General features: G+C 43.2%; 1 protein-coding gene across 1 annotated transcript in view; it reads left to right on the plus strand.

Annotated features, from left to right (window-relative positions):
* Positions 1-17,039, plus strand: part of brf1b (BRF1 RNA polymerase III transcription initiation factor subunit b) — a 454,941-nt gene that overhangs the window by 404,182 nt on the left and 33,720 nt on the right. The gene's annotated exons all lie outside the window — the stretch shown is intronic.

Genomic DNA, 17,039 nt, shown 5'->3' on the forward strand with positions numbered 1-17,039 from the left:
GATTTGATGAGCCCAATAGTCTAATTCTCCTAAGTCTTATGGTTTATGGAAATTGTCCACAGTTCACGCAGTCACTAATTAATGTACACCGTTAGTGCCAGTGGCCAAGCACAAGCTGCTGTTCCTTAGAAGAGAAGGCAAGGTTAGAACAGTGAGATCTGAGTGGGAGGGGGAACTGAAGAGAGAGATGATTAGTTATTCAGGGGAGTCTTAGACACTCAGTTTAATGCAGCCTGTTCCTGAAATCTTAAGTTTAAATAATGGCAGTTATATGAGTGTGAGGGAAGAATTAGGTCAATAAATTGGATTAAAAGGTTTCCCAGTAGATATAAAATAACAGTCTCAACAAATGTACATTCCACTGAGAAATTAAAAAACCCACAAGAAAAGTGATCCATCCATGGCAAACTGAGGAAGTTAAGAATAGGATTAGATCAAAAGACAAGCCTTCCAGTGCTGCCAAGGCAAGCAGTGAGCCTGTGGTCTGGGAGAGCTTTTGGAAACAGTGATGGCTATTATTGCCAAAGAGGGGGAGGATAGAAAATGAAAACAAACTAGCAAGAAGAAACAAAACTTATGCAACTATTAAAGAAAGATCTTGTTAGGATAAATGTGGGCCCATAGGGAGGTCAGGAAAATTACAGAAGGCAATGCAGAAAGGTCAGTGGTAGTAAAGAACTGTTAAGAAACTACTTTTCCACTGTGAAGGAAAATAGATATTAAAATGGAAAGTCAAAGTTGGGTTTATTGTCATACAGTATGCACACGTATACTGTATATACAGTATACCACGTCTGCACTGGTGCAATGAAAAACTTACTTGCAGCAGCATTACAGGCACATAGCAGCATTCACAATAAAAGCATAAATCACAGACAACTCTTAAAAAAAGTCCATTTTAGTGCAAAGTGATCATTGTGCTGCTGTACTGAAGTACTGATTAGAGTTGTGTCCGTTGTTCCAAGAACCAAATGATTGAAGGAAAGTAGCTGTTCTTTGGCCTGGTGGTGTGGGACTTCAGGTTTCTATTCCTGCTGCCTCATGGTAGCATGCCTCTGATGGTGGAGGTCTTTGATGGAGATGGCAGAATACCCTGTAGATGTTAACAATGGTGGGGAGGGATGTGCCTCGTTGCTCTCTGCAGCTCCTTAAGTTCCTGTGCATTCGAATTCCCGTGCCAGACCACAAAGCAACCAGTCAAAAATAATAGTTCAACTTAACCACAGAGTACTGGTTGAAGTCAGCTGTGAGTACTGCCCCCAGCTCTGGGTCTGCAGAGAAGATCACAGCCTTGTAATAGGCGGGCAAATGCTGGAGTGGGAAGCAGAATTGAATGTGTGGTGTATACAGATTTTAGTAAGGTGTTTGATAATGTTCCCCCAGTAAGCTCACTCAGAAAGTCAGGAGGTGTGGGATCCAGGGAAACTTGGCTGTGCAGATTCAGAACTGGGTTCCCCATAGAAGGGTGGTTGTAATGGAGACTATTCTGCCTGGAGGTCGGTGACACAAAGATCATCACGAAAGGCGCAATAATCTCTCCCTTGCTTCCCATAGTAACCTAGAGTATACCCAACCAGCCATGGGGACTTATATCTCCTAATCTTTTCCAGAAATTCTGGTACATCCTCTTTCTTAACATTGACACGTTCTAGCATATCAGCCCATTTTTATGCTGTCCCCACAAATGCTGAGATCTCTCACACTGGTGAATACTGAAGCAAAGTATTCATTAAGGGCTCCCCTTCCTCCTCGGACTCCAGGTACATGTTTCCTCTTCTATCCCTGATCAGTCCTGCCCTTACATCGGGGCCACCAACCTTTTTTGCACCGCGGACCGGTTTAATATTGACAGTTTTCTTGCGGACCGGCCGACGGGGTGGGGGTGGTGATAATCACGATGGAATACAGCAATGCTCAAAAGGGGGTTCCTTATGTCTAGTCTATTCCACAATTTAGTTTTCGTGGCTCTCAGCGCTTAGCTTCTGTCCCACTTGCTCACGTTTTTTCTGCTCAAAAAACTCAACGGGTTTGTCTTTAAGTGCAGGGTGCTTGGACTCAAGGTACCAAAGCAGTTTTGAGGGCTTCATTGCCTCATTAAATAGCCTCCAGGCCCGAACTGCAGCCTTCCGCCTGCCTGCCACCTTGGCCAGGTGCGGCTTGTCGTGGGTGGGGTGAAAGGACAAGGTAAAGGCCGGAGGTTTCCATGCCGGGGCCGCAGCAGTTGCAGTCCAGAGAGAGCGACCGACTGAGCGAGGAGTGCAAAGGGTGCACGCCCGCCCCCCCTTGTAGGTAGGTAGGATCTATCGACCGACAAAAGTTTGGCTGGAGGGATGACTTTCAGTAGATGGCAGCGAGGTAGCTGCTCTGCTACTTACGAAACCCTGAGCCCGAATTAGGTCGTCTGCGAATATTTTAGTGCCGGGTTCACCACAAACATTCGGTGTGCTGAACAGGTTTAGAGGTGGTACCCATCTGTCCGTGCACAGGCTAGTAGCAACAGCACTTCTCGCCGGCCGCACGAGGCGGCTGGTTACCTGAGGCCGATCAGTGGTCCCTGGCGCCAGGGTATCACTGCATTTAGGTGACTGATGACCTCATGTGGGTTCAAGTTCAACAAATGAGGAAAGGTGCAGCTGCCTCATATCGTTTCATATCACCAAATCATATCGTTTCCTTGCAGCTTGGTGGTTAGGGACCACTGTCTTACACTACATTCTTCACATGTGTAGAAGGCCTTGACAGTTCTCCCTTGTTCCCATTTAGTGGATTCCTTAATCATTACTACTGGCTAACTATTTGGTAAAATGAAAGGGCAATGAGGAAAGAGTCAGGTGTTGGGGGATGAAGATGTTGCTAAGATCCAAAAAGGACAGTCTGACCCAAAAACATTTATTTGATTTCAGCTGGTTGCAGAAGTATTAGTGGTATACCTCTGTCTGGAGTTGAGTGATGTTCCCTGGGCCCAGGAACTCGCATGAGTAGCCTTTGTTCACCAATGATCCTTGACAGTGGATGTCTAAGGCTGTTCACTATGGTTAGATTAGATTAGATTTACGTTAGCTTTATTGTCTCATGTATATCAAACCATACAGTGAAATGCATCGTTTTGCGTTAACAGCCAACACAGTTCAAGGATGTGCTGGGGATACCCCACAAGTGTCACCACATTTCCAGCGCTGATATAGCATGCCCATAACTTACTAACCATAACCCAAACACCTTTAGAATGTGGGACGGAATCCACGCAGTCATGGAGGGACCTTGCAAACCTCTTACAGACAACGGTGGCAATTGAACCGTGATCTCACAGCTGGCACTGTAAAGCTTTGTGCTAACTACTACACTGTCATAGTAGTGTATTCACCAATTTATTTCCCAATGATCCTTGACAGTGGTTGCCTGAGCTCCTTGACTGTGGATGGTTGGTTGATGTTGACTAATTCATGAAGTTGTTTTATTACCGCTGTCTCCTCACAGCCAAGGCTGCAGTGTCAAGTGATCAAGAAGTCAGAATCTGTAGAACTGCTTACAGTAGTAGCCTGAAATATTTCCTGTTATTTGTCTGTGTGCGTAATCCTCTGACAAAGTGCCCATTAGCTGAAGTATAATGGAAGGAGTAAATGTGATACAGTGATCTATACGGCTGCTGTCCAAGGACTATTGTTTAGAGTGTGCAGTTTCTTAAGGTTTTGAAAGGAAGGTTTCAATATTAAACTTCCTAACAAAACATTTACAGTTGCCAAGAGCTTTGTCTCTTTTTTCCTTTTTTCTGGAGTCTTCTCCCTCACCCTCTTTTGAAGTTAGTGATCTTTGCTGAGCATTCATCAAGTTCCTCCTTATCCCTGTCACCTCCTTCAAGGTTTCTAAGTGCTCTTCTTTTTTTTTCTCTGATTCTGAAATCTTTGGCAGCCATGACTATCCTGACCTCGAGCTCTGGGATTCTTTCCCTAATCCTCTCCATCTCTCAGTTCTGCTTTAGACACTCCCAGAAGCCTACTTCTTGCACCAAGTTCTAGATCTCCTCTAGGACTCGGTCAAATTGAATTGTCTCTGGCTGATGATCCTGAAGGACCCCATCAATGGTGTAAGTCTAGAGGAAGCAGAATAGCAAATGCCAGTGCATTGGACACTCTACCCATCATTGAGCTTCTAGGATCTACCGTCGTGTGGCGGCATGGTAGGGTAGCGATTAGTGTAATGCCATTACAGTTCAATAGCAGTTCGTTTCAGTCCTGGGCTGTTGCAAAACAGCACATTTCACAACATATGTCAGTCATAATAAACCTGTTTCTAATTCTGATTCTCTGGACTCCAAGTGCCTTCTTAGAAAGGAAATTGCTGTTGCACTGACCATCATTTTCCAGTCTTCCCTGCCCAGACAAATGGTAACAAAGCATCCAAACACTGCTAGTGAGGAATGTTTAAAAAACGGGAGCCATTACAGCCAAAATTCAGCCAAAAGGAGGCCATTGGTGGAGTGTCATCTATCTTCTGTTCCATCCATATTGTAGTCATTGTCTCATCTCAGAGACAGCACAGACCTTCATTTAGAAACCTAGAAACACTCGATGTGGAGTTGATAAAGAGGGATTTTGAATTTCTGATGAAATAACAACGACTAATAACACGGAAAAGTACAACACAGTACAGAGCCTTCAGCCCACATTGTTCTGCCGATCTCTTAGCCTGTTCTAAAATAATTCTAACCTTCCCTCCCACATAGCTCTCCATTTTTCTATCATCCATGTGCCTATCTAAGAGCTTCTTAAAAACCCCTAATGTATCTGCTTCTATCACGACCCAGTCAGTGCATTCCACGGACCCACTCTGTATTAAAAAAAAACAACCTCTGATATCGCCCCTATACTTATTTCCAGTTACGTAAAACTATTTCCCCCTTGTGTTAACCATTTCTGCCCTGGAATAATGTATCTGGCTATCCACACTATCTGTGTCATTTATGATCTCGTATCTCTCTATCAAGTTACCTCTCACCCTCCTTCACTTCAAAGAGAAAAGCCCTAGCTCGCTCAACCTCTCCTCATAAGATATGCTCTCTAATCCAGGCAGCATTCTGGTAAATCGACTGCACCCTCCCTGAAGCTTCTCCACCCTTCCTATAATGGAGGGATCATACCTGAACTCAATACTCCAAATGCAGAATAACCAGGGGTTTATAGAGCTGCAGCATTACCTCACTGCTCTTGATCTCAATCCCTTGACTAATGAAGACCAACACACGAAATGCCATCTTAACTACCCTTTCAACTTATGTGGCAACTCTATCAATGTGGACCCCAACTACTTCACATTTGATGTAACCTACATGAGATTCCTGCAAGCACAATATTGCTAGAAAAATATGATGTCGTTTATGTTAGGTAGGAAAAAACAGTAGAATATTTTTTAAAAGATGGAAGGTTTAATACGTGTTGTTGATCAAAAGGACCCAGATGTCTCTGAACACAAGTCACTGAAGACTATCATGCAGGTACAGGAAGCAATTAAGGAGGCAATCAGTATGTTGGTCTTTATTACCAGAGGTGAACAGGGGAATGTAATCCTTCTACTGCAGGACCCTGCTGAGGTAACACCTGGAATATTCATCCTTGTCTCGTCTCCCTACCCAAGGAAGGATAAAGTTACGAGACAAACAATGTGACGGAGGTTCATCAGATTGACTCCAGAGATTAAGCATTCATCCATTGCGGAGATATTAAAGCAGACAGGTCTTGTACTCTTGAGACTGTCGGAAAATAAGAGGTTATTTCATTGAAACATTCAAAATTCTTTCAGGCCTTGAGAGGTTGATGATTTCCCCAGCTGGGGTTTGAAATAAAGTTTAGAGTCTCAAAATAAGACCTTAAGACATAGGGGTAGAATTAAGCCATTTGGCCCACCAAGTTGATCATGCTTATTTATTTTCCTTCTCAAATCATCTCCTGCCTTCTCTCCATAAACTATGATACTCTTACTAATCCAGAACCTATCAATCTCCACTGTAAATATACCCAATGACTTGGCCTCCAGAGCTGTCTGTGACAATGAATTCCACAGATTCACCACCCTCTGGCTAAAGATATCCCTCCTCATCTCTTCTATAGGGACATCCCTCTATTCTGAAGCTGTGCCGTCTGGTCCTAATCTCCCCCACTGCTGGAAACATCTTCTCTGTGTCAACTCTATCTAGACCTTTCAGTACTCGGTAGGTTTCAGTGAGATTCACCCTCATTCGTCTAAACTCCAGCGAGCATAGGCCCAGGACCATCAAATGCTTCTCAGACATTAACCCTTTCATTCCTGAGATCATTCTTGTAAACCTGCTTTATATCCTATCCAATGCCAGCACATCCTTTCTCAGATTTAGGGTCCAAAACTGCTCACAATATTCCAAAATGAGAGCTATAGAGAAATTCCTTCACCTGGAGACTATCCCAGAAAATCAAGAAAGAGGCTGAGGAGTCTCAGTCACTATATTGATAATAGAGATCAATATGTTAATGGAATGAAAGATAATGGGTTCATGCTGTGAAGTAGTGCTGAAGTAAAAATTAGACTGTAGTTTTATTGAAAGGCAGAGCATATCAGAATCAGACTTGTTTTCACTTAGATGACATGAAATTTGTTGACTTATGGCAGCAACAGAGTGCAATGACATAAAATGACTATAAGTTACAATTTTTTTTTTAAATAGTGCAAAGAAAAGGAATAACAAGGTGGTGTCCATGCTTTCATGGGCCATTCAGAAATCTGATGGCGAATGGAATGCTGTTCCTGAATCACTATGAGTGTGGGTTTTCAGGCTCCTGTATCTCCTCATTAGTAAACACAAAGTACACTGCAGATGCTGTGGTCAAATCAACACATACAAACAAACTGGATGAACTCAGCAGGTCAGGCAGCATCCGTTGAAACAAGCAGTCAACGTTTCGGGCCGAGACCCTTCGTCAGGACTGAAGAAGGAGAGGGCAGGGGCCCCATAAAGAAGGTGGGGGGAGAGTGGAAAACCAATCAGAGGAAAGTTCAAGGGGAAGCAGGGATGGGATAGGCAGGAAAGGTAAAGAAGGAATTTAAGGAGAAAGCACTATGGGTAGTAGAAGGCAGAATCATGAGAGAGGTGATAGGCAGCTAGAAGAGGAGACAATGAAGGTGGGATGAGGGAAGGGAGAGGGAGAGAATTACCGCAAGTTGAATTCGTTGTTCATACTAAGGGGCTGGAAACTACCCAGACGGTATATGAGTAGTCTCCAGCCCCTTGGTTTTCCACCCTCCCCCCCACCGTCTTTGTGGGGCCTCTGCCCCCTCCTTCTTCAGTCCTGACGAAGGGTCTCGGCCCAAAACGTTGACTGCTCATTTCAACAGAGGCTGCCTGACCTGCTGAGTTCATCCAGCTTGTTTGTATGTGTTGATGTATTTCCTCATTGATGGTAGTAATGAGAAGAGGGCAATTCCCTGATGGCAAGGGTCCTTTCGTGGTGGGTGCCTTCTTCAGGCAGCATATCGTGAAGATTTCCATGATAGTGGAGACAATTGTGCTGTGACGGAGCTGGCAGTCTCTTACAATCCTGGGCATTGGAACCTGTAATGGGGCCAAAGGTCAAAGTAAATTTATTAAAAGTACATATATGTCACCAAATACAACCCTGAGATTCATCTTGTGGGCATACTTAATTAATCCAATAACCGTAATAGAATCAATGAAAACCACACCAAGATCACCAGTCAGACTCCACAGTACGTCTATAGAAGTTTGCAAGACTCTTTGGAGACATACCAAAGCTCCTCCAACTCCTAGTGAAGTAGAGCTGCTGGTGTGTCTTCTTCATGCTTGCATCAGTGTATTGGGTCTAAGAGTATGACACCCAGGAACTTCAGGCTGTTCACCCATTCCACCACTGAACCCTCAATGATTACTGGCGTGGGGGTTACCCCTGCTTCCCCTTTCTGAAGCCCAAAATGAAATCATTGATCGTGCCTATGTTGAGTGTAAGGTTGCTGGTGTGAAACCTCTCAACCAGTTCATCTATCTCACTCCTTTGTGCCTCCTCATTGCCATCTGACATTCTAGCAACAATTATGTCATCGGTGAATGAATAGAAGGGTGCGATTGACTTGCTTTGATTTCTTATGTAATTTTAGAACCACTGTTTTTCAAGTAAAATGTTTAAAAGGGCATATTGGGTGCTTATTGAATATAAGAGCAGGGACACTATCTTCGAACTGTTGCTAGGCCGCACCACAGCTTGAATATTCAGGATTCTGCTCTGTATATCACGGGCACAACCCTCCCCACCATTAGTAATATCTGCAGGAGACTCTGGCTCAAGAAGGCAATATCCATCAGCAGAGATCTCCACCATCCAGGTCATGCCACTTCCTCGCAGCTTCCACTGGGAAGGAGGTCCCATCAGGAAGGAGATGCAGAAATCTGAAGTCCCACACCATCAGATTCAAGACTAGCTACTTGCCTTCAACCATTCAGTTCTTGAACCAACTGGCACAACCCTGATCAATACAGTTTGGCAGCACTATGTCCACTTTTCACTAAAATGGACCTTTTTTTTGTTCTAATTGTGTTTTTTCTTGTAAAAATTGTGTATAAATTTATCTTTCAACTTCTGTTTGTTTAATTTATCATTTTCTTGCTGCTAATATGATTCAATGTGTCCATGATGCTGCTTAACTGCATGTGTCATTGCACCTGAGCATACATGGACTTGTGCAGATGACAATGAACTTGACTTTAATCCTGAGTACAGTTCCGGTCACCAGACTGCAGGAAAGAAGTGATTGCATTGGACAGGGAAGAGAAGATTAAAATAAAGTTTAGCTATATTTGGCACATGTATATCAGAACATATTTGTGTCAATGACCAACAGTGTCTGAAGATGTGCTTGGGGCATTAGGTGTATTCTATTGTGTTTCTTGTATTCACTGTGAATGCCTACCAGAAAATGAACCTCTGGGTTGTATATGGTGACATGTATGTACTTTGATAATAAATTTACTTTGAATTTTGAACAAAGGTGAGGGACAATTTCTTTAGCTGGGGTTGGTGAATCGGTGGACTTCACTGCCACAGACGGCTGTGGAGGCCAAGTCACCGGGTATATTTAAAGCAGAGTTTGATAGGTTCTTGATTAGTAAGCGTGTCAAAGGTTACAGGGAGAGAGCTAGAGAATAGGTTGAGAGGGGGAAAAATCAGCCATGATCGAATGATGGGGTAGACTTGGTGGGCCAAATGGCGTGATTCTGTACTAATGTGAAGTAAATTGGGCAAACCGTGAGCCCTTTCATAAACACAACTGGATAAACACAGACCTAGCTCCTTGGCCTTGGGGTTAGTTTGTGCTCCTGGAATAGCATCTGTTACTGTAAGCAAGCACTAGTTGCCTCCTTTCCCTACTGTTGGTTATTTGTCATTTGATATTTTCAATGTCCTTTAATTCTTGGAAGTTCTGAGCAAAGTGTTTGTGTTGACGATTTCACGGGAAGGTGTTAAACAATGCAATGGGTCATTTGGCCCTGCAATAAATTAAATGTTACGTGCCACTCTAAACTGTAGGCCTTTGATTTGATGTGAAAGACTGTCCTTCCTTGCTTTCTTTTCTAGACTTGTGAATAATCTCTTGTCATCCATCACTGCTGATCTCTTAATCCTACATATTCTTGCTCTATAAACATTTCAGATCATAAGTACATTGTTAAATTGGTTTATTATTGTCACATGTACTGAGGTACAGTGAAAAGCTTGCCTTGCATCTTGTTCGTACAGCTAAATTCATTACAACAGTGCACTGAGGGCATGTAAAACAAAGATTTTCTCTGTACCACAGTACATGTGACAATAATAAAACAAGTTACCTAGAGCCATACAGCACAGAAACAGGCCCTTTGGCCCATCGAGTCCAAGTTGAACTAATATTTTGCCTAGCTCTGTTGACCATAGTCCTCCGTACCCCTCCCATCCATGTGCCTATCAAAATTTCTCTTAAAGGTTGATATCAAACTTGCATACACCACTTTTGCTGACAGCTCATTCCTTACTCACACCAGACTCTGAGTGAAGAAGATCCCCCCATGATCCCCTTAAATATTTCACCTTTCACTCTTAAGCCATGACATCTAATTATAGACTCACCCAACCCAACCTCAGTGGAAAACCCCCCTTGCATTTACACTGTCTATACCCCTCATAATTTTATATGCCTCTATCAAATCTTCCTTCATTCTCCCCTGCTCCAGGGAGTAAAGTCCTAACCTATTAAAACTTTTCCCTATAGGACAGGTCCTCATGTTGCAGCAACATCTTGTAAAATTTCTCTGTACTCTTAGTGATATCTTTCCTGTAGATAGGTGACCAGAACTGCACACAATATTCCAAATTAGGTCTTACAGAACTTCAACATAACATCGCAACTCCTGTACTCAGTAGTCTGATTTATAAAGCTCAATATGCCAAGGTAGGGTCACAAAGCTCACTTTAGAACCCTATCTTGACACCACTTTTAAAGAATTATGGATCTGTACTTCCTGATCTTCTCATTTACCCAAGCAGTTTTCACAAACTTGTAATGTATTGGCCTTGGAAGTGGGTGATGGGTCACTGCAGAGTTAGCCGTACCCACTATTCAATCTAAAGCCTGCACAGTACAACTGAAGTATCAGTGCTTGTTGCTGATGTCAAGAGATAGTAGAATAACTTTTAAATACATGAGATTCTGCAGGTGCTGGTAATCCAGAACAACATAAATAAAATGCTGCGGGAACACAGCAGTTCCAGCAACATCTATGGAGAGGAATAAACAGTTAACATTTCGATCTGAGACCCTTCATCAGGACTGGAAGGGAATGGGGAAGAAGCCAGAATAAGAAGGTGGAGGGAGTTGAAGGAATACAAGCTGACAAGTGGTATGTGAGACCAGGTGATGGGAAAGGACAGAGGTGGTGGGGGATGAAGTAAGAATCCAGGAGGTGATAGGAGTAAGAGGTAAAAGTGGAAGAGATGACAGTGGACCATAGAAGAAAGGGAAGGAGGAGGGAAACCAGAGGGAGGAGATGTGCAGGTAATGTTAACCAGAATCAGGAATACAAGAAGAGAGCAGGGTGAGGGGGGAGAAATTACCAGAAGTTTAGAGGAATTGATGTTCATGCCTAGCAACCTCGATATGCATAAATCATATCTGGCTTCTAAAGCTGGGGGAATATATTCTACAACTGTTCTAAATACTTGAGTCTGACAGACCACTGCTTCATGTGGTAAAGCAGACCCAATTACCATCTCAATTCTTCAATCACTCTCAGGGGACCAATCCCAATGCTGCCCAATTTTCCACTCCTAATTCTCCATGAAGGAAGTAATGGTTATTTAAACGCCCCGAGTCCAATTCTGCAGTTGCTCTTTGGATCACTTCATGAGAATTCATGCAGCATTAATTGCTGATATTTATCAATGAATTATACCTTAATTCTTTATACCTGCTCTGGGTGCATAAGGTTAATAACAACAGCTACACCACCTTTTATTTATGAGGCTCCTTTAATGGGGAAAAACATTAAACCATCTAACACAATTATGACTCTGAAATACCTTATAATAGAGGAGAGCATGCTAAATGGAGATGTATCTGTTATGTGGGTGATATGGTGGGATAGAGGTTAGCGAAACACGTTACAGCACCAGTGACCCATGTTCAATTCCTGGCACTGTCTGTAAGGATTTTATACAGCGTGGGTTTTCTACGAGTGGTCTGCTGACCTCCTGCACTCCAAAGACGTACTGGTTAGTAAGTTGCAGTCATGCTATGTTTGATATCAGAATCATGGCAACATTTACAGGCTGCCACCAAGGCATCCTCAGTCTGTGTTGCTCTGTGATGCAAAAGATGCATTTCACTGTATGTTTCGATGTACATGAGAGCAACAAAGCTAATCACCATAAACCGGTTTAAGAATCTGTTACCCAGTGCTACTGTGGCATCAGTTCACAGTACATGATCAGCTCCCTGGTCTTACATAGCACCTCGTCTCCACCTGTTTGCAAAGGATTAGTTGTGTGAGATGGAAGGGAGGGAGGGAGGGGCAGGTGAATGAGAGGATGGAATGCTGAAAGGTCAACACAAGCAAGAGAAACTGCTCGCTGAGTATTGGAATATAGAACAGTACGGCACAGTACAGGCCCTTTGGCCCACTTCGGTTCAGGAAGGTGCAAGCCACTCTCAGTTGAAAATCAATGGCTGTGCCGTGGAGGGAGTAAAGAGCTCAGTTCTTTGGTGTGCACATCAGACGAGCTAATCTGGAACCACAACACCTCCTCATTATTCAAGAAGGCATAGCAGAGCCTGCACTTTCTGAGGAGCTTGAGGAGTGGAAGGCTCCACTCTCCCATTCTAACAACTTTCTATAAGAGCACCATTAAGAGTGTCCCGTCTGGCTGCATCTTTGTGTGATACTGAAGCTGCAAGGCCATCGGACCACAAGACCCTACCGATGACAATAAAGACCACCGAGAGAATCACTGAGGCCTCCCTCCCCTTCACATGTGACATTTACTGGGAGCATTGTATACGGAGACCCGAAGCACTGTTGAGGATCCCTACCACCCATCCCACAATCTCTTTTACGCACTACCGTCAGGAAGGAGGTACAGGAGCATCAGGACTTGAACTGCCAGGATGGGTTACAGCTTCTTTCCTCAGGCCGTGAGACTAATGAACACCCTGCACCACCAAGGTCTCGTCAAAAGGACAGCAAGTTGTTTACCCGTTTATCTGTGCTACGCACTACGTGCACTTGAATTATATTTTATTAACTTACTTATGGTAATTTTTTTGTTTTATGTGCTGTTTGTGATCTATGTTTTGTGGGTGCACTATGGTCCAGAGGAACATTGTTTCATTTGATTGTACATAGATACAGGCAGATGACAATGAATTTAAACTTGAACTTGATGTTGTACTGTGTATTATGCTACTCCATGATCCATCTAACCCTCCACTCCCACATAGCCCTCCACTTTTCTATCATGCACCGATCAATCTAGGAGTCTGATAGATGTCCCTAATATATCTGCCTCTACCACCTGAGCAACACAGACACTATTTGGAGGAACTCAGCAGGCCAAGCAGCATCTATGAAGAGGAATAAAGAGCCAATGTGTTGGGCTGAAAATATTCCAAGTGCTGTCTAACCAGAGTTTTATAGAGCTGCAAAATTACTTTGAAGTAATTCACTGCAACGCAGGAGATCTCAGTGTGCACAGAAGTTAAAAGACGCTCATGTCTGACTGAAATCTAACTGTCACAGAGAACACTGGGTTTCTGTTGATGGATTGGAAGTGGCAGATTTAGTTGGAAGCCTCTCTCCTTGCATCTATCGACCATCTGGCTGAGAGACACATGGGCCACTAGACAGGGAATCGTTAGAACATTGCAAAATTTCTTCAGGCCGTTTTCCGCTCGTCTTGTTCAACCAGCAAGTGTTTTGGTTTTTTCTTTATGTCACCAATAATCTGCATGCAAAATAACAAATAGCAATCCTGAACTCATTCCATTTGAAATGCAAATTTTTCACTTGTGTTGTTAAATTATAGAGGCTGAGGAACTTGGGCAGAGGAGTGGAACCATTACTCCGCCTCCTTGTTAAGTTGCCAAAGACCGTAAGCCATAGGAGCAGAATTAGGCTATTCAGCCTATCAAGTCTGCTCCACCATTCTATCATGGCTGATTTACTATTCTCCTCAACTCCTCCCTGTAACCTTTGCTGCCCTAACTAATCAAGAACCTATGAACTTCTGCTTTAAATAAACCCAATGATTTGGCCTCAACAGCCGTCTGTGGCAGTACATTTCATACATTCACTGCCTTCTGGCTAAAGAAGTTCCTCCTCATCTCTGTTCTAAAAGATGTGCTTCTATTCTGAGTCCATGCCTTCTGGTCCTATACTCTTCCATCATAGGAAATATCCTTACCACACCCACTCTACCAAGTCCTTTCAATATTCAATAGGTTTCAGTGAGGTCCCCCCTCATTCTTCTAAACTCCAGTGAGTGTAGGTCCAGAGCCATCCAACAGTCCTCATGTGTTAACCCTTTCAGATGGTTCTTGTGAGTTTCCTCTGGACCCTCTTCAATGCCAGATTGGGGAGCCAAACTGCTTACAATATTCTAAGTATTGCCTGGTCAATTTCTTATTAAACCTCAGCAAGAGGCCACAGGAAGAGGTGGGGAAACAGATGTCGCTGCAAGAATAGAACATAGTACATAGAACTCTACAGCATAAGAACAGGCCCTTTGGCCCAAGCATTGTGCCAGACCAATTAAATTAGTAATCAAATGGCCAGCTAAGCTAATCCCTTCTGCCTACACAATGTCCATATCCTTCCATTTCCCACATATTCTTGTGCCCATCTAAACATCTCTTAAAATTCCCTAATGTATCTGCTTTTACCACTTCCCAAAGCACACACTCTGTGTAAAAAAAACCTTACTCCTCACATCTCCTTTGAATTTACCCCCCTTATCTAAAATGCATGCCCTCTGGTATTAGATATTTCAACCCTGAGAAAAATATATTGTTTGTCTACTCTGTGTCTCCTTTCATCTTATAAACATCTATCAGATCTCCCCTCAGCCTCCACCACTCAGGATTGTCCAAACTCTTATAATTACATATGCCCTCTAATCCAGGCAATGTTAAACCTTTTCTACACCCTCTCCAAAGCCTTGACATCCTTCCTATATGGGGTGACTAAAACTGTATCCAGATGCAGCCTAACTAAAGTTTTATAGAGCTGCAACATAACATCCTGACTTTTGAACTGATTGCCTTGACTAATAAAGTCAAGCATGTCATATGCCTTCTTAAGCACTCTATTAACCTGTGTCGCTACTTCCAGGGAACTATGAACTTAGACCCCAAAATCCCTCTGCTCATCAACAATCTTAAGGGTCTTTTTTTTTTAACAATGTACTGTCTCTTTACAGTTGACCCACTAAGGTGCAACACCTCACATTTGTCTGGGTTAAACTCCATCTACCATTTCTCTGCCCATATATACAATTGATCTATATCCCACTGCATACTTTGCCAGTCTTCTACACTATCCACAACACCACCACTCTCTTTGTATTATCTGCAAATTTAACCCACCCACGTACATTTCCATCCAGGTCATTTATATGCATTACAAAGGTCCCACTTTGTGGAACACCACTAATCACAGACCTCCAGCTAAAACAAGTCCTTCAACCACCACCCTGTGTCTTTTACAGGCAAGCCATTTCTGAATCCAAACGGCCAATTCAGCATGGATCCCATGCAACTTAATCTTCTGGACGCTCCTCACATGGGGGACCTTTTCAACCGCCTTACTAAAATCCATGTAGACAATATCCACAGCTCTACTTTGATTAAAAATCTTCATCACTTTGTCAAAAAACTCACTTAAAGGACACAACTTGCCCCATACAAAGGCATGCTGACTCCCTAATTAAGCCATGGTTTTCCAAATGCTTATAAATCCTATCTCTAATAATTCTCTCCAGTAGTTTCCCTAACATTGACTTGAGACTCTTCAGTCTATAGTTTCTTTGTTGAACAATAGAACAACATTAGCTACTCGCCACTCCTCCACGACCTCACCTATGGCTAGAGAGGACACAAAGATATTGGTTAAGGCCCCAGCAATCTCATCCCTTGCCCCTCACCATAACCTGAGGTATATCCCATAAGGCCCTGAGGGTATCTCCTTAATGCTCTTTAAGAGACCTAACAATACTTCCTCCTTTAATGCCTTTGCGTATTTATCCACTCAGCACTGATCTCCCTATCCTCCACATTCTTCTCCTTGGTAAATACTGATATAAAGTATTCATTAAGGACCTCACCTCATCTGCATCCAAGCAAATGTTCTTCCCTTTATCCTTGTGGCCCTACCCTCTTCCTAGTTATCCTCTTTCTCTTGATGTATGTGTAGAATGCCTTGGAACTGTCTTTAACCCAACTTGCCAAGGACTTTTCATGGCCCCTCCTGACATTCCTACTTCCTAAATATAGATATAATCCGGTCAATGAAAAATAACATACCAGTGAGACCTTATCGCAGATGAGTCACTCAATGGTCTGAAGCAGCCCAGTAAATTGCTCAATTGGTTTATTGTTGTCACATATGAACACAGGTGCAATCAAAACTTAGTCTTGCATACCATCCATACAAATCTGTTCATTACAACAGTGTGTTGAGCCAGTACAAGGTAAAACAATAACAGGATGCAGAATAAAGTGCAACATCTGTAATGAAATAGGTTGTGAGGCAAAGGACATGAGAGATTCTGTCGATGCTGAAAATCCAGAGAAACACACACAAAACGCTGCAGGAACTCAGCAAATCAGGCAACATCTATGAAGGGGAATAAACAATTGATATTTTAAGCCAAGACCCTTCATCAGGATTGGAAAGGAAAGGGGAAGAAGCCAGAATAAGAAGGTGGGGAGAGGAACAGATCTACAAGCTGGTGGAAATAGGTGAGACCAGGTGAATGGGAAAGTGGGTGGTTGGTGCAGGGAGATGAAGTGAGAAGCTGGGAGGTGATAGGTGGGAGGGCTGAAAAAGGAGGAATCTGACAGGAGAGGAGAGTGGACCATGAGAGAAAGGGAAGGGAACCAAAGGGAGGTGATGGGCAGGTAAGGAGAAGAGAAGGGGTGAGGGGGAGTCAGCAGAATTGGGAGTAGACCATAAGATATAGGAGCAGACTTAGGCCATTTGGCCCATTGAATCTGCTTGGCCATTTCATCATGACCGATCCATTACCCTCTCAGCCCAGATGTCCTGCCTTCTCCCCTTAACCCTTCATGTCCTAACTAATCAAGAATATATCAACCTCTGCATTACATATACCCAATGACTTGGCCTCCACAGCTGCCTGTGCCAGGGAATTCCATGGATTTACCAGTTTCTGGCTAAAGAAATTTTCACCTCAACTCTGTTCTAAATGGACATCTCTCTATTCTGAGGCTGTGTCCTCTGGTCTTCGACGCTC

This window comes from Hypanus sabinus, chromosome 2, assembly GCF_030144855.1.
Source record: "Hypanus sabinus isolate sHypSab1 chromosome 2, sHypSab1.hap1, whole genome shotgun sequence".
Taxonomy (NCBI): domain Eukaryota; kingdom Metazoa; phylum Chordata; class Chondrichthyes; order Myliobatiformes; family Dasyatidae; genus Hypanus; species Hypanus sabinus.